Source organism: Canis lupus, chromosome X (assembly GCF_048164855.1).
Source record: "Canis lupus baileyi chromosome X, mCanLup2.hap1, whole genome shotgun sequence".
Taxonomy (NCBI): domain Eukaryota; kingdom Metazoa; phylum Chordata; class Mammalia; order Carnivora; family Canidae; genus Canis; species Canis lupus.
This window is the reverse complement of record NC_132876.1, coordinates 50,779,211-50,798,368: the sequence shown is the minus strand read 5'-3', so window position 1 is coordinate 50,798,368 and position 19,158 is coordinate 50,779,211. Positions and strand designations below refer to the sequence as shown.

Genomic DNA, 19,158 nt, shown 5'->3' with positions numbered 1-19,158 from the left:
AATGCTTGTTATTACTGTTCTATCTGTAAGCCACATGAATCAGAGACACTTAATGCTGGTTATGGAAGATTTCACATGAAATTCCTAAACTAGTAATATACTGTGGGAAATGTGGGTTGCATACATACATCCATTGTCCCTACTTTGATTCTGATTGGGTATATAAAGTCCCAAAATCCAATCTACTGACTCAATAATGCCTCCAACTAAATTTGTGATTGTCTTAAAGTTCTGTCTAGTTAATGGTCACTCAGAGATATTATTTGTGGGTTCCACTAGATTAGTCTGTAGGCAAACTGAGATAATTGGGAGTGGGAAGAAGGCCCATCTACTCTCCAGAAATCAGGTACTGGGATGTATTTGACCAAACCCTCTTTGAGGTAGCCAGAGTTCAATTATGTTCTAAGGTCTAAAACTCTATATGCCATCTCTAAGTATCATCCTACAATACTGTGTACAGAGAACATTTTCAACAACAAATATTTACTGAGAACCACCATTTGTGAAAAATATAGTAACATACAGAACCATGCAGATATTAATGAATTTTATCTGAGAAGCCATACTTTAAAGAATGTGCTCCAAAATACTCTATAAACCTTTTAAGCTTCATATCTTTTATTTGCTGATATCAGATAACTGTACTAGATAAAATTATTTCAATAGTTTCATAAATGACTGCTTAAGAAATTCATGTAATAATCTTAAGATTTGTATGGAATCAGAAAAGACCCCGAACAGCCAGAGAAATTTGAAAAAGAAAACCAGTACAGGAGGCATCACAATGCCAGATTTCAAGCTGTATTATAAAATTGTGATGATCAAGACCATATGGTACTAGCACAAAAACACATAGATACATAGATCATACGGAACAGAATAAAATGGACACTCAACTCTATGGTCAACTTATATTCAACAAAGCAAGTAAGAATATCCACTGGAAAAAGGACAGTCTCTTCAATAAATGGTGTTGGGAAAATTGGACTGCCACATGCAGAAGAATAAAACTGGACCATTCTCTTACACCATACACAAAGATCAACTCAAAATGGATGAAAGATCTAAATGTGAGACAAGAATCCATCAAAATTCTAGAGGAGAACACAGGCAACACCCTTTTAGAATTTGGCCACAGCAACTTCTTGCAAGATACATCTATGAAGGCAAAGGAAACAAAAGCAAAAATGAGCTATTGGGACTTAAGATAAAAAGCTGTGGAAGGAGCCTTGTTGTCCATCGAAAGATGAATGGATAAAGAAGATGTGGTTTATGTATACAATGGAATATTACTCAGCCATTAGAAATGACAAATACCCACCATTTGCTTCAGCGTGGATGGAACTGGAGGGTATTATGCTGAGTGAAATGAGTCAATCGGAGAAGGACAAACATTATATGTTCTCATTCATTTGGGAAATATAAATAATAGTGAAAGGGAATAGAGGGGAAGGGAGAAGAAATGGGTAGGAAATATCAGAAAGGGAGACAGAACATAAAGACTCCTAACTCTGGGAAACGAACTAGGGGTGGTGGAAGGGGAGGAGGGCGGGGGGTGGGGGTGAATGGGTGACGGGCACTGAGGGGGCACTTGACGGGATGAGCACTGGGTGTTATTCTGTATGTTGGTAAATTGAACACCAATAAAAAATAAATTTATTATAAAAAAATGCTCCACACAGAGAAATACAAATCAAAACCACAATGAGATACCATGTCACACCAGTGAGAATGAGTAAAATTAACAAGACAGGAAACAACAAATGTTGGAGAGGATGTGAAGAAAGGGGAACTCTTTTACACTGCTGGTGGGAATGCAAACTGGTAGAGACTCTCTGGAAAACAGTGTGGAGGTTTCTCAAAAATTTAAAAATAGAGCTACCCTATGACCCAGCAATTGCACTACTGGGCATTTACCCCAAAGATACCAATGTAGTAAAATGCTGGGACACCAACACCCCAATGTTTATAGCAGCAATGTCCACAATACCACGCCCAAAAATAAATTCAAGAAGGTTGAAAGACCTAAATGTGAGACAGGAATCCAACAAAATCCTAGAGGAGAATACAGGCAGCAACATCTCTGACCCCAGACGCAACAACTTCTCACTAGACACATCATTGGCGGCCATATATATATATATATATATCAGCTATCAGAAAGGATGAATACACACCATTTGCTTTGACCTGGATGGAACTGGAGGGTATTATGCCAAGTGAAATAAGTCAATTGGAGAAGGACAATCATCATATGGTTTCACTCCTATGTGGAATATAAGAAATATTGAAAGGGTTTATAAGGGAAAGAAGGGGAACTGAGAAGGGTGAAAATTAAAGAGGGAGACAAACCATAAGAGACTCCTAACTCTGGGAAACAAACAAAGGGTTGCAGAAGGGGAGGTGGGCAGGGGGATGGGTTAGCTGAGTGACAGGCACTGAGGAGGGGACTTGATAGGATGAGCACTGGGTGTTATACCATATGTTGGCAAATTGAATTTAAATTTTTAAAAATGTAAAAAAAATTAAAAAGAAAAGAAAAATTCATCCAATTCAAAGGGCAATCCCTGCATGAAAATGAATTTGGAAAGGATCACTTATGCTGAAAACAAGTTTAAGAATGTGATATTAAGTCATCACACATAGCTAAGCAGATTTATTGGTCAGAAGAGAATTAGTGTTGCATTACAATTTTCAAAAACATGCTCTAGCTGATGTACCTCAAATTATAATTCACATATTGCTATGTGTTCACATAATGTCAAAATGCAAATAGATATTACTAAGTCCTACTCCTCTGTTCTCTGTCAGTCCCAAACAAATTCCTAACCTCCATATCATTTTATGCTACAATTTTATCCCTTAGGTTAAGAGGTAACAAAGTGAAAAAAGTCAAAACCTTATTTGCTTCAGCCCAGTTGCATATAACTTCCAGTAACATTTTTCTATACATTTTTATTTTAAAATGACCGTAGAAAATGCAGAAAGTTAATTCAGGTAATTTAATGGTTCATTCATCCATCCATTCATTCATTCATTTATTCAGTTCTTCATTCTCCCATCAAAAATTTGTTGAGTGCCTTCTATTTGCCTGACTCTATTCTAGGTACAAAAAATTACAGTGTAATCACTTTCTCAGGCAACATAAAATATCCTCTATTATATCTTTTAATTTTTTAAAAATGTTGTACTTATTTATTTGAGAGACAGAGACAGCATGAGTGGGGGGAGGGGCAGAGGCAGAGAGGGGACATACAGACTCCCAACCAAGCATGGAGCCTGACTCATGGCTCCATCCCAGAACCCCAAGTTCATGACTTAAGCCAAAGTCAGATGCTCACCTGACTGAGCCACCCAAGTGCCCCTACAATGTCCTGTATTTTAATGTTCAATATGTGTATCAGCCTACATCAAATCATTTGATTGGCAATGCATGTTTTGAATAAGATTCATACTGAAAATAGTCTAGACTCTGCAAGATACCAAACTTTTAATATAAATTCAAATCCCCTTTGCTGATGCTGAAAAACTGAGATTGTTGTAATGTACATTTCAATTTACAGTTTCTGTTAAAACCATTGGGGAAATATAGTTTTCACTGCTTAGCTAAAAGTTGTCATTATATCAATTAGAAATCATTATAGTCAGACATTTCTGTCTTATATATAGCTAAAAGTTAGGAGTAATTTTACACAAATCTATAGTTTTGTTCAGAAGAAAATTACATGTAGAGTTGTTTAATTAACATTATTATTGAGGACTTTCAAAAGGGAAACTGAAAGCTTCAGCTACTACACATTAAACACAGCCACTTTTTCAGTCCTCAAACTGGCTGAGTCTGCAGTGTTAATGTGATTAGGTTTCTGTGGTAGTAGGGCAGTTACTCTACCTGGAATATTATGTGGTGCCAGTCTTTGAATGGCAGCTACAAGAGTCAGTGGGCCTGTTCAGTATTTTCTCCAATCACTCTGAATCCCTAAGGGCTTGACTTAATGATTGTATCACTCTAGTAATGAAGTCCCTTGAGGATCTCTATAAGGCAGCATTTTAAGCTTTAAGACTTTACTGCTCAAGATACAGTTGGATTGCTGATGCATAAAAATGATTTTAGGTCACTGATTTTTTGGCTCAGATACTACGAAAATAAAGTCATGGAAAGTTAGTAATAATCTCTACATATGTTCTGGATACAGTGAACTTCTAGTAGCCATTTTTTTTCTAGTAGCCATTTTAATTTTGACTTTTAACTTCATTGTATCCAAATAAATGATGTGTTACATAAAGGTATAGCATGCCTTCTCCCCAATATTCAATGGTTGCAGTACTACTTCTGTCTTTTTTCTCAGTAGTGACAGTTGCAATGTCTCATAGGGTCATTTTTTTAAAGGGCAAATGTTAACATGCCATTTCTCTCCCTACAATCTTATCTTTCTCATTAACCTCTAGATAAAGTCAAACTACTTATCATAGCAAAATGCCCAGGACATTTTGATTCCTATCATTAGAATCTTATTTCCTGCCTCTCTCTATCATGTGTTTTTTTTTTTTCATTCTAGCCATAGTAAACTTCTTACAGTCTTTTGAATACATCATGCTTCTTTACAGTGACATGGACTTTGAACATTCTCTTCTCTTTACTTGTAATGAACTCTTATTCATTTTGTGGGGGTGCTTGGGTGACTCAGTTAAGCATCTGCCTTCAGCTCAATTTATGGTCCCAGGATGGAGCCCCTTGTCAAGCTCTCTGCTCAGCAGGGATCTTGCTTCTCCCTCTACCTCTGCCTGCCACTCCCCTTGCTTTGCTCTGTCTCACTCTCTGTCAAATAAATAAAATAAAAAATCTTTTAAAAAAATGTTATTCATTTTTCATTATCAAGGAAATCTTACTGATCCTCTAAATAAATAACTGTCCTTTTTATATGCTTCCATTAGACCCACTACTTCTAAGAACTTTGTGTCCTTGGAATTAATTTAATAAATGTGTAAAATTATTTCTTTAATATGTATTTGTCCATAGATCTGTTTGGTTTATTAGCATATCTCCCGTGTCTAGCTAAGTGCCCAAAATCATGTCAACTGGCATATTTCATATTAATACCACACACCTCCAGTAGTGAGTCAACTATTATTATTTATTTAGGCCAAACCAAAGTCAGCCCTGCCCTGCCCCCATTCGACCACACCAGCAAATATGCATATCATTATTTCATAAATCTATTTTTATAAGTCATCAGAGGAAAAAAATCTAAAATCATATTTCATGTAGCTAATTTTTGGTTTCAGAAGCCTGGGAGGAAATAAAATGTAATGAGAGTCTATATACTTTAGTGTTTATGAGCATATATTCAAGAGCCAGGCAACTCAGATTTGAATTTTGGCTCTGCCACATACTTGTTCCATGAACGGAGGCATAGTACTTAAATTTGTCATACTTCAGTTTTGGTAATAAAGGAGACAATGATGTTATCTATCTCACAAATTGTCCATAATGATTAAATTAGTGCTATTATGACAAGAGGCAAAGACTATCTAAAGTGTTATTAAAATTTTAATATCACTCAATTTGATGTTTTGTTGTTGCTATTTTATTTTCGGTTTGCAGATTTTATTTTTATTTATTTTTTTGTAGTGAAGTGGAGTGCACCATATGAACTAACAAGTCAGCTAATGATTGATAAATAGACAAAATCAATCTACAGGTCCTTAAAAATAAGGTTCTGGGGATTCCAATAGTATGAGGAAGGAAATGTAAGGTGTTATTTGACATGGAACCACAACTACTTTGAAACATCTCAGATTTAAGATTTATAATAATGTAACAAAGGAAGAAGAAGAAAGAAGAAGAAGAAGAAGAAGAAGAAGAAGAAGAAGAAGAAGAAGAAGAAGAAGAAAAAGGAGGAGGAGGAGGAGGAGGAGGAGGAGGAGGAAAGAAAACCAGGAGTTTTTACAATTTTCAATACAACATTAATGATAAATGGGTTCCAATGTAAAGACTAGCAGTTTAGGATATATAAATTCAAAACAAAACTATAATGAGAGATTAAATATAGCAGAAATAGAACAATAGTTACAGACATTTCAGGAAGAGACTTTATTTTTTTTTTAATTTATTTTTTTATTGGTGTTCAATTTACTAACATACAGAATAACACCCAGTGCCCGTCACCCATTCACTCCCACCCCCCGCCCTCCTCCCCTTCTACCACCCCTAGTTCGTTTCCCAGAGTTAGCAGTCTTTACGTTCTGTCTCCCTTTCTGATATTTCCCACACATTTCTTCTCCCTTCCCTTATTTTCCCTTTCACTATTATTTATATTCCCCAAATGAATGAGAACATATAATGTTTGTCCTTCTCCGATTGACTTACTTCACTCAGCATAATACCCTCCAGTTCCATCCACGTTGAAGCAAATGGTGGGTATTTGTCATTTCTAATAGCTGAGTAATATTCCATTGTATACATAAACCACATCTTCTTTATCCATTCATCTTTCGTTGGACACCGAGGCTCCTTCCACAGTTTGGCTATCGTAGCCATTGCTGCTAGAAACATCGGGGTGCAGGTGTCTCGGCGTTTCATTGCATTTGTATCTTTGGGGTAAATCCCCAACAGTGCAATTGCTGGGTCGTAGGGCAGGTATATTTTTAACTGTTTGAGGAACCTCCACACAGTTTTCCAGAGTGGCTGCACCAGTTCACATTCCCACCAACAGTGTAAGAGGGTTCCCTTTTCTCCGCATCCTCTCCAACATTTGTTGTTTCCTGCCTTGTTAATTTTCCCCATTCTCACTGGTGTGAGGTGGTATCTCATTGTAGTTTTCATTTGTATTTCCCTGATGGCAAGTGATGCAGAGAATTTTCTCATATGCATGTTGGCCATGTCTATGTCTTCCTCTGTGAGATTTCTGTTCATGTCTTTTGCCCATTTCATGATTGGATTGTTTGTTTCTTTGGTGTTGAGTTTAATAAGTTCTTTATAGATCTTGGAAACTAGCCCTTTATCTGATAGGTCATTTGCAAATATCTTCTCCCATTCTGTAGGTTGTCTTTGAGTTTTGTTGACTGTATCCTTTGCTGTGCAAAAGCTTCTTATCTTGATGAAGTCCCAATAGTTCATTTTTGCTTTTGTTTCTTTTGCCTTCGTGGATGTAGCTTGCAAGAAGTTACTATGGCCGAGTTCAAAAAGGGTGTTGCCTGTGTTCTTCTCTAGGATTTTGATGGAATCTTGTCTCACATTTAGATCTTTCATCCATTTTGAGTTTATCTTTGTGTATGGTGAAAAAGAGTGGTCTAGTTTCATTCTTCTGCATGTGGATGTCCAATTTTCCCAGCACCATTTATTGAAGAGACTGTCTTTCTTCCAATGGATAGTCTTTCCTCCTTTATCGAATATTAGTTGCCCATAAAGTTCAGGGTCCACTTCTGGATTCTCTATTCTGTTCCACTGATCTATGTGTCTGTTTTTGTGCCAGTACCACACTGTCTTGATGACCACAGCTTTGTAGTACAACCTGAAATCTGGCATTGTGATGCCCCCAGATATGGTTTTCTTTTTTAAAATTCCCCTGGCTATTCGGGGTCTTTTCTGATTCCACACAAATCTTAAAATAATTTGTTCTAACTCTCTGAAGAAAGTCCATGGTATTTTGATAGGGATTGCATTAAACGTGTATATTGCCCTGGGTAACGTTGACATTTTCACAATATTAATTCTGCCAATCCATGAGCATGGAATATTTTCAGGAAGAGACTTTAATGTTAGCATGGTAGCAAGGTTGTTATGTGTAGTTATGCCATCAAAATATCTCTAACACAAATAGAAGAAAATAAAATGATAAGGAGAAATAAAAGATTATTTGTCATAGTCCAGACATACTTTCTATATACAGTATTCATTTATGGGGCTGGACTAAAAAAATACCTCACTTCCAACTATCTGAAACAGAACAGGAAAGATTATAGACATACACACTCACCAAAAGGGAAGTTGACTCACAATTTTCACCTAGTTCTGGGGAAGAAGCATTACACTGATCAAAAAACCAGATGGTTATTTTCCAAATGTATAACATATATTTTAAGCCAATTTATGTTACAGTTTAGCTATCCTGTCCCTATTAGTTTCTGCTTCTATTCAGAGCCCACATCAGAATGTTGCTTGGCAGGAGGAGAAATGGATAAAAGCATGTGGTGTTCTGGTATGTCAATATCTAAGAGGGAATATTATGAACAGGGATATAAATTAGAAAAGCAATTGGACAGTATGTATTGTAGATGTGGACTCCCACACACACTGTTCAAATATTTCAAATTGTATCTAATTTCCAAGTTTAGTAAAAAAAAAATCTAAGAACTGCAACTAGATAATATATAAATTCATTTCAATAGAATCCTAGTAAATACATATATTACAAGTTGAGCTAGGGTCTGTAGAAACTGAACTTCATATCTATATGTAAAAGGAAAAAGATGTCAATACACAAGATGAACAGTGAGGGAAGGTAAAGAGACTGTATTCCTCCTGTGTTCCAGAAAATATGGCTAGGTATATATCCACTGAATCAAACATAAATTTGTAAAACTTGTATGGAACTCCTGAAAAGGTTCTGAAGCAAGAAGAAAAAGGAAAATTGTCATGAAAACTCAGAAAAAAAAATACCTCTCAAAATAGTTTTGAGATAAGATACACGTGAAAATTCTAAAATGTGTTCATTATCCTCAAAGGTAAAGAAAAATGACAGAATTTTTGTGAAACAATACCAGAGGAAGGTTAAAAGAGAACAGACTGAAATTAAAGAAGAAAGACCAAAAAATCTCATTAAAAGGAGAAAAAATGTGAATACATATTATGATAAAAAATTTTAAAAATCATATAATAGATAATAAAGATACAATAAAAACAGAACGCCGGGACACCTGCACCCCGATGTTTCTAGCAGCAATGTCCACAATAGCCAAACTGTGGAAGGAGCCTCAGTGTCTATCGAAAGATGAATGGATAAAGAAGATGTGGTTTATGTATACAATAGAATATTACTCAGCCATTAGAAATTACAAATACCCACCATTTTCTTCAACGTGGATGGAACTGGAGGGTATTATGCTGAATGAAATGAGTCAATCGGAGAAGGACAAACATTATATGGCCTCATTCATTTGGGGAATATAAATAATAGTGAAAGGGAATAGAGGGGAAGGGAGAAGAAATGGGTAGGAAATATCAGAAAGGGAGACAGAACATAAAGACTCCTAACTCTGGGAAACGAACTAGGGGTGGTGGAAGGAGAGGAGGGCGGGGGGTTAGGGGTGAATGGGTGACGGGCACTGAGGGGGGCACTTGACGGGATGAGCACTGGGTGTTATTCTGTATGTTGGCAAATTGAACACCAATAAAAAAATAAATGTATTATTAAAAAAAAACAGAATATGTAAAATATCAAAAAAAGTATGTTAAGAACTTTCTTCTCAAGCAGCTTGGGTGGCTCAGTGGTTTAGTGCTGCCTTCAGCCCAGGGTGTGGTCCTGAAGACCTGGGATTGAGTCCCACATCAGGTTGCCTGCATGGAATGGAGCCTGCTTCTCCCTTTGCCTGTGTCTATGGCTCTCTCTCTCTCTCTCTCTCTCTCTCTCTGTGTGTGTGTGTCTCGTGAATAAGTAAATAAAATCTTTAAAAAAAAGCATTTTCTTCCCTACAGAAAAATGCTAAAAGGCATTGGCACAATATCTCAAGCAGTGGTTCTTTACATTTTGAGAATCATGATAACTTTGCAGGATTTAAAAAATGACTTTATAAAAATACACCTATAAACAAGTAAAATATTGGCATAGAATTTCAAAAGATTGATTAGATCCTTTGAAGCCAATCCATGGTTCCTTATAGTTCAAATCTTATACTGTAAAAAAAATTATGAATTTTTTTAGAAGAAATGTTGGTAAAAATAACACTACAGCAAACCAAGTGTGGAAGAGAAGAACAAAATCATTTTTATTATGTCATATCTTAGAGAATATGAGAAATATCTTAAAGATCAATACTATGTAACTAGGATATTTAAAATCCAAAGAACAAAAATTATAAAAAGTTATAAAAGAAATCATTTTGATTGTCAAATACAAAGATCAAACCTATCAGTTGTGAAAATAAGTGTATATATATTAAATCTCTATTGAAAGGTATGTGTTCTAAGATAAGAAAAATATATTACTACTCCATTATCTTATAAGGTACATACTAAAAGTGAAATGATGTAGAATGATTGAAAATGAGTAGACAAATCTATTCCAAGCAATGACAAAAAGAAAAACATTTACAATATCAATAGTTGACAAAAAGGAAATTGAGACAAAATTAAATCAGACAAATGGCTTATTTTATATTGATAGGAGACTGACTCAAAAAGAATTTTATTGTTCTAGAAAACAACATCAGAATATGTAAAGTAAAAATTGGAAAAAATATAAATATCAAATAACATTGATGAAAACTCAATTACAGAGTAACTCTGTTACTATGTAACAGAGTACATAGTAGCACATTATTATGTTTTAAAAGCTAGCCTAAAAGACTACAAATAAGTCAGAAAGATTGTTAAATAGAAAGCCTGAGACCCCCCCTTCCCCTGATGAAGACACTAATTCAACAAAAATATACAGGTCAATTCATTTTGTAACAAATCCAGAAACCAGTTGAGAGGCTCCTACACCTAAGGTGAGTATTACACTAGCTACATAAAAGCCACTAGGAAAATTCATGGCTCCCTGTTATAATAGTCCTTGCTCCTACCATCATATAACTGGGAGGAAACTATCAGTTTCTGGTTTCTCCCTGAGCAGAGAAAGATTAAAATTGACTGTAGCCCGATATTCTGAGTGGGTAGGGGGACTTGCCAAAGGGACATGATTTTGTCTCTAGTTGCCTGGGTCTCACTGAGAACAAAATAGTTGGGCAGTGTGCTCTTGTTTCAGAAGACCTGTGGTACAGGAGGCACAAGTTCAAACAGCTCAGAAACCTCTCCATCAGCAGGCAAAAGTAGAGTGGAGAATATGTCCAAAGTTTTTGCTTTTGGGGTAGTTGCCTGAGGGAGTGGTTTCTGTCTAGTTCAACTTGGAATACTGATAGAACCTGACAAACTCTAGATGGCTAGAGGCTGCTGGGAAAAAAATATCCAGGTGGTATATTGCTGATTCACAGGACACACAGTCTAGCAGACATAAACTAGGGGAGAAATATTATGACCTCCAAGACTGGAAAATCTCTCTAATTAGGAATTTACACAAATAATCTAGAAATATATACATTCACGAGTATATTGCAGAGGCCCCCAAAATATCTAGCAAGGCTGATTGGTGAAAGTCTCTCCATGCATAATTCTGGCCTATAAAGATTGGGAAAGGTGGAAGTATTTTTTTCAAATGTTTTAGTACTAACACAAAGTTACAAGGAATACAAAGAAACAGAGAAAATAGTCAAACTGATGGGAGAAAAAAGAAACTCCAGAAATTGACCCTAATAAAATTGATGTATATAAATTACTACCAAATGAAATCAAAATAGCCATCATGAAGCTGCTCAATTAGCTCAGGGAAACGATGCATGAGCAAATGAGTATTTAAAGAAAGACAGAAAATATTTTTAAAAATCAAATAGAAATTTTGGAGCTGCATAATGTAATAATTGAACTAAAAAAATCACTAGTGGATTTCAAGAGTATATATGATCAAGCAGAAGAAAGAATTAGTGAATTTGAAGACAGGTTATTTGAAATTATCTTCTTAGAGAAGGAAAATGAAAAAGTGTGAAGAAAGCTCAAAAGACTTAAGTAGTCCACCAAACTGAAAAATATATGCATTATGGGAGTCACAGGACCAGAGAAAGGGCAGAATGTTTAAAAAACGAAATGATCAGAACTTCACAAATCTGGAAAGGAAAAGGACATCAAGATGAAAGAAGCCCAAAAGACTTCATTTGGGAAGAACCCAAAGAAGTCCACATTGAGACACATCATTATCAAATTGTCAAAGTCAAAGACAAAAAGGAAAATTTGAAAGTAAAAGGAGAAAACTAATTCATCACATACAAGGGAACCTTCACAACACTGTTAGTGGATATCTCAGCATAAAACTTGTAAGTCGAAAGAGAGTGGGATGATATATTTGAAATTCTAAAAGAAAAAACCTGCTAACCAAGAATACTATATCTGATAAAACTGCCTTTCAAAATTGAAGGATAAATAAAGATTTTCCCAGACTAAGAAAATCTGAAGAATTTCATTGCCATAAGGCCTATCTTATAAGAAATGCTACCTGGAATCCTAAAATTGGGGGGGAAAAAGATGTTAAGAAGAAATGCAAAAGCATTTGTAATTATAAAGCTCTCTGGTAAAAGTAAATAAACAAATTAAAATGTTATAATATTTTCATGGTGATGTGTAAATCACTTTCAATTCTAGTATAGAAGTTAATAGACCTAAGTAGATAAAATAACTAGCTACAAAAATATATTTTATATTAGATACACAATATAAAAAGAAGTAATTTATGACATTAATTAACAAATTATGGAGAGAGAGGAGATAATCCAAGATGACAGACAATAGATCTTTGTTTCATCTGGTCCCACGAATTTAGTTAGATAGCTCTCAAATCATTCTGAACATCTACAAACTTAATCAGGGATCTAAGAAAATAATGGCTGCCACTCTACAAATAGAAAAGCAACCATTTTCTGCAAGGATAACAAGATGGAAAAACTCAACTTAAAAAGAGAACAAGAGTAGAAGGGACTGCCAGGGACCTAATCAGTATTGATATAAGTAAGATGTCAGAATGAGATTTCAGAATAATGATTATAAAGATACCAGTTGGGCTTGAAAAAACATGAAAAACACTAGAGAATAGCTTTCTGGAGAAATAAAAAAAAATACTAACATGTAATGAAGTCAAAATCAAAACGGCTCTTAATGAGATGAAATAAAAACTGGAGGCTTTAACTGCTAGAATAAACGAAGCAGAAGGGAGAATTAGTGATATGGAAGACAAAAAGATGGAGAATAAAGAAGCAGAGAAAAAGAGAGTTTAAACAACTACTGGGTGACAAAGGGAAAATTCAAGAGATAATTCATAACATAAAGTGAAACAATATTAGAATAATTAGGATCCCAGAAGAGGAAAAAAAGAGAGATTGAGAAAGATAGAGAAAAGGTATATTGGAGCAAATTATAGCTGAGAACTTCCCTAATATGTGGAAGGAAACAGGCATGCAAGTCCAAGAGGCACAGAGAATCCTCCTCAAAATCAATAAAAATAGGCCAACACTTGAACATATAATAGTGAAATTAGTGAAATCTCAGAGACAGAAAATCCTCAAAGCAGCTCAGGACAAGAAGTCCATAACCTACAATAGTAGAAACATTAGACTGGCAGCTAACCTATCTACAGAGACCTGGCAGGAAAGAAAGGACTGGAATGATATATTCAGGGTGCTAAATGAGACAAATGTGCAGCCAAGAGCACTTTATGCAGCAAGGATGTCATTCAAAATAGGAGAAATAAAAGCCTCCAGGACAAAAAGAAATTAAAAGTATTTGTGATCGTTAAACCAGCCCTGGAAGAAATATTAAAGCAAACTCTTTAGGTAAAGAGAGAACCCAAGAATAACAGAACAAAAAAGGAACGGAGATAATATGCAGAAACGGTGACTATACAGGTAATATAATGGCACTAATTCATATCTTTCAATAGTTACTTTGAATGTAAATGGGCTAAATGCCCCAATCAAAAGACACAGGGTATAAGATTGGGTAAAATGCAAGTCCCATCCATATACTATCTGCAAGAGACTCATTTTAGACCCAAAGACAACTTTAGTTTTTAAATGAGGTGGTAGAAAAACATTTATTTTTATTTTTTTTTTTTTACAAATGTGAAGTACACTATATGCAAGAGGTCTTTTCTCAATAATATAAGAAAGATTGCAAAATATTCAGAATTTTATTATGTGTTCATTCTGTGGCTATAGATGATTAAGGATTTATTCACCACAATATATTTTTTATTGGAGTTCAATTTGCCAACATATAGCATAACACCCAGTGCTCATCCCATCAAGTGCCCCCCTCAGTGCCTGTCACCCAGTCACCCCCAACCCCCCACCCACCTCCCTTTCCACCACCCATTGTTCGTTTCCCAGAGTTAGGAGTCTCTCATGTTCTGTCTCCCTCTCTGATATTTCCCACTCATTTTTTCTCCTTTCCCCTTTTTTTCCCTTTCACTATTTTTTATATTCCCCAAATGAAAAAAAAGAAAAACATTTATCATGCTAATGGTAACCAAAAGAAAGTTTGGGTAGCAATCTTATGACAGACAAATCAAATTTTAAACCAAAGACTGTAATAAAAGATGAGGAAGGACACTATATAAGAATTAAAGGGTCTAGCCAAAAATAAGATCTAATAATTGTAAATGTTTATGCCCCTAACATGGGAGCAGCCAAATTTCTATAACCAATTAATAACCAAGTTTTGAAAGATTGATAATAATGCCATAGTGGTAGGGAACTTTAACACCCCAATCACTGCAATGGACAGATCATCTAAGCAGAAGATCAACAAGGAAACAAGGACTTTGAATGACACCCTGAATCAGATGATCTTCACAGGTATATTCAGAGCATTCCATCCTAAAGCAACAGAATACATTTTCTTCTTAAGTGCACATGAAACATTCTCCTGAATAGATTACATAATAGGTCACAAATCAGGTCTCAAAAGGTACCAAATGACTGGGACCATTCCCTACATATTTTCAGACTACAATGCTGTGAAACTTGTACTTAATCACAAGAAGAAATTTGGAAACAACTCAAATACATGGAAGCTAAAAAGCATCCTACTAAAAATTAATTGGTCAACCATAGCAACAAATGAAAATGACAGCACAGTTGTTCAAAACCTTTGGAATGAAGGAAAGGCAGTAGTACTAAGAAGGAATTATTTAGCAATACAAGCCTTTCTCAAGAAACAAGAAAGGTCTCAAATAAATAACCTAACCATACACCTAAATGAGCTGGAGAAAGAACAGAAAATATGGAGGAGAAAAGAATTAATGAATACTAGAACAGAAATCAGTGATATAGAAACCAAAAGAACAGTAGAACAGATCAATGTCACTAGGAGCTGGTTCTTTGAAAGAATTAATAAGATTGATAAACCCCTGGCCAGGCTTATCAAAAGCAAAAGAGAAAGGAACTGAATAAATAAAATCATGATTGAAAGAGGGGAGAACACAACCAACATCACAGAAATGCAATTAAAGGAACATATTATGAGCAACTATATGACAACAAATTAAGAAATCTGGAAGAAATGGATGTGTTCCTATAGGTGTGTAAACTATCAAAACTGAACGGAAAGATAATAGAAAACTTGAACAGACCTAACCAGCAAGGAAATTGAACCAGTCATCAAAAATCTCCCAAAAAGGGGATCCCTGGGTGGCTCAGCGGTTTAGCTCCTGCCTTCTGCCCAGAGCATGATCCTGGAGTCCCGGGATCGAATCCTGCATCGGGGTCCCTGCATGAAGCCTGCTTCTCCTTCTGCCTCTCTCTCTCTCTCTCTCTCTCTCTCTCTCAAACAAATAAATATTAAAAAAAACTCCTCCAAAACCAAGAATACTGGGCCAGATGACTTCCCAGGGGTATACTACCAAATATCTAAAGAAGAATTAATACCTATTCTTCTGAAGCTATTTCAAAAAAAAATAGAAGTGTGAGAGATATCTTTAAGAAGGTTATGAAGATGCATAGTGGGTTAGAAAAGCATAGGGCAGCAGGAAACTGTCCTAGAGTTGGAAAACCATCCCCCAGGGCAGAAACACCCAAGCTTAGCTCAGTGAGGACCAAAACAAAATCATTATAATTTGATCTATAACTAGAATGTATGCCTCACCAATTATGATGTCACAGATCATAATCACTGAGAAATGATTGTCACTTACTTGTTGAATGAAACTGCACCTCTGTTAATGATTACCCTATGATCCTTGCCTCAAACACACACTTCTAACTCTGTCACAAACCCCCTATGAATAAAAGTCCTGCTCAGGACTCTTGTCAGTTCCTGACATTAACCTCTCTCTTTATCATTTCTGTATCCACTACCTTGCTGGACAAGGGAGATTATTGCAGACTTGTGCAGCTCAAGACATAGAAGTAGAAGGAAAACTCCCAAACTCCTTTTATAAGGCCAGCATTACCTTGATCCCAAATCCAGAAAAAGACCCCACCAAAAATGAGAATTCTAGAATATCCCTTATGAACATGGATACCAAAATTCTTATCAATATAATAGCCAATAGGATACAACAGTACACTAAAAGGATTATTCACCATGACCAAGTGGGATTTATTCCTGGGATGCAAGGCTGGTTCAGTATCCACAAATCAATCACTGTGATACACTACATCAATTAAAGAAAGGACAGGAATCATATGATCCTCTCAATAGATGCAGAAAAAGCATATGAGAAAGTTCAGCATATTTATTTGATTAAAACTCTTCACAGTGTAGGGATAGATGGAAAAACCTCAATATCATAAAAGCTATATACAAATATAATTTTCAATGGGGAAAAACAAACAAAAATGGCTGGCCCAAACACAGGGAGCTTCAATGTTTTAGAAATTCTATACTGCAATGGTTCAAAGTTGTTAGTTCTACATTCTGTACAGTAAATTTAAATTTTAAATTTTTCCCTCCTATTTTCCTTGGATTAAATTATCCATTTTCCTGTTTTTTTTTAACTATATCCAGTTTTATTAAAGATACTTTTCATAAACAATCATGGTATTTCAGGCAGGACATTGGTGGAAGATCATTAACAGTATATGGCAACTTTCAAACTCCTTTCTTCAATAGACTAACAAAATCAGAAAGCCACTATAAAACCCAATGAAGTCTTCATGTTATGCTCTGAACAGGAAAAGTTTAGAGTGAGGGTTGACAGTTCACATTTAGCATGTTGTTTAACAACTTTTCACAAGCTGACCCTGACTTTCAGGAAATGAAAGGAAAATGGCAGAATTATCAGTCTGAAGATCCACAAGCTAAAAAAAAAAGGAACTCTTTTGAGGGACGCCATCTCAGTGGTGACTCAGTAAAGTACAGATTGCCTGACATACTGGGAACCATTTCTTGGGGTTAGGTTCCAACAGGTCTCTGGGTTTAAGGGAGTCAAGTCTATGTTGAAGGCAGAATGGGAGAAGAGGACATAAAAAAACTGAATTTTAGTTTTTCCACACCACCAAGGTGGCTCATGTGTGTCAACATCAAGAAATCCCTCTTCCAGGGAGCCAAGAGGAAGTTTCTCAAAACGATAAGGGAAAGGTGTTTTTCCCCTTGTTATCAATCTAGCTTTGGAGATATTCTTTTATTCCCTTCCCTCAAAACAACAATGAAGTGTTCTGTGTGCTAACAACATAGCTTAAAAAAAAAAAAGAAAAACAAAATTCTGCATTTTTATAAAACTTGATTAAAAATAGTATTTCAAACTGTAGTCACCAGAAGTACACAGTTATCAAAAATGCACCCACTTCACTTGGCATCTCTAGCACTTTCAGCTTTCTGTGCCTGGTCTGTTTTGACATCTCCATTTTCTGCAGGGTTATTTCCATCCTCGGCAGGATCAGCTTTCCCCTTTTTCCCTTTGGGTACTCTCTCTCCCTTCTTTGCAGGGGCCTTTTTAGGCTTGGGCTCTGGCTTTGGAGGAGCAGATTTAGCAGACAACCTTGTATATCTTCTCTGTGGCTCATCCTTCACCTTAGCTTTGTCTCCTTTAGCATCCCCTTCAGCCTTTCTCTTGGATATGGTGGCAATGACATAAGCACTGAATGCGGGGATGCAGCGGCACGCGGACTTTGGCCGGTCCGGGGGTCATTCTTGCTTCTTCTTCACACTGCTCCAAATTATCCATTTTCTAATGACAGAACCTCTCTAAAAATAATAAAAATAATATCCTCATTTCATTGGACTACTATTTAATTCCTGTGAGATTATAGTTTACAAAAGGAAGGAGAAGTATTAAAATCCCTAATTATCTGCATTTCAGACTTCTCCATTGTATCCTGTTTTATCTTTGAAAATTTGGTGGTAGGGGAGAACACAGAAATCTTTTTTCCTTAGGGATGAATAATGACAGACAAGAGACAAAGTTACTTTTCTCTATGTGATATATAATAAGACATAGGGGATAAAGGAAGCTTTTATAGGCAAAAGTTAAAATTAAGTACTATTGCATTTAGGACTGATCAATATGATTTCGTTCATTTTTAGTCATGCTTCATATGAACATTTGGGTCTTAGAGTTTGAGGTTTAGCTAGTTTATTTGGTATATCATGAAGCATGATAAAACTTGTTATAGAAAAGTATAGATCTTTAAGCTGTTGGAATCCATAGCAATAACGATGGTTTGCATTCATATAGTGCTTTACAATATACACAAAAATTTCTTACAATAATTACATCCAGAATCTTCACAACATTAATGGAAGTAGACATAGTACAGTCAAATGGTGTTAAAAATCCTTTGGAGTCATATATCTAGAATTAAATCTTGGTTCTGCTACATTTTTAATTTAAGTTTGAGCAAGTTACTTAATCTCTTTAATACCAGTTTCATATATCTTGTTGTAAAATGAAAATGATAATTAAAAATCCATCTAGTACATTTGTTATGGGGAAACCATGATTACATATATTTATGGCATCTGATTCCAAGAAGTTGTTATGTATTGATGTATAAGTAGAACAAATTCATTTAATCTCAATCTGCAGATAAAAACATTGGAGGCTCTCAGAGGTTGCGACTTGCCCAATGATCAAGCTGAGCTTGAAATCGTATTTGGATTTCAATTCCAAAGCTTTACATTACACCACACTCCCTATATGGAGCTTCTATGATTTGGAATGTGGTCAGTAAAACATTGAAATTATTTCATTTAATATGATTTGTGGGATCCCTGGGTGGCGCAGCGGTTTGGCGCCTGCCTTTGGCCCAGGGCGCGATCCTCACGTCGGGCTCCCAGTGCATGGGGCCTGCTTCTCCCTCTGCCTGTGTCTCTGCCTCTCTCTCTCTGTGTGTGTGACTATCATAAATAAATAAAAA

At 35.7% G+C, this 19,158-nt stretch overlaps 1 pseudogene; it reads right to left on the bottom strand.

The window, feature by feature from the left end:
- Window positions 1-17,587: 17,587 nt before the first annotated feature.
- Window positions 17,588-18,551, bottom strand: LOC140628469 (non-histone chromosomal protein HMG-17 pseudogene; annotated as a pseudogene).
- Window positions 18,552-19,158: the final 607 nt, after the last annotated feature.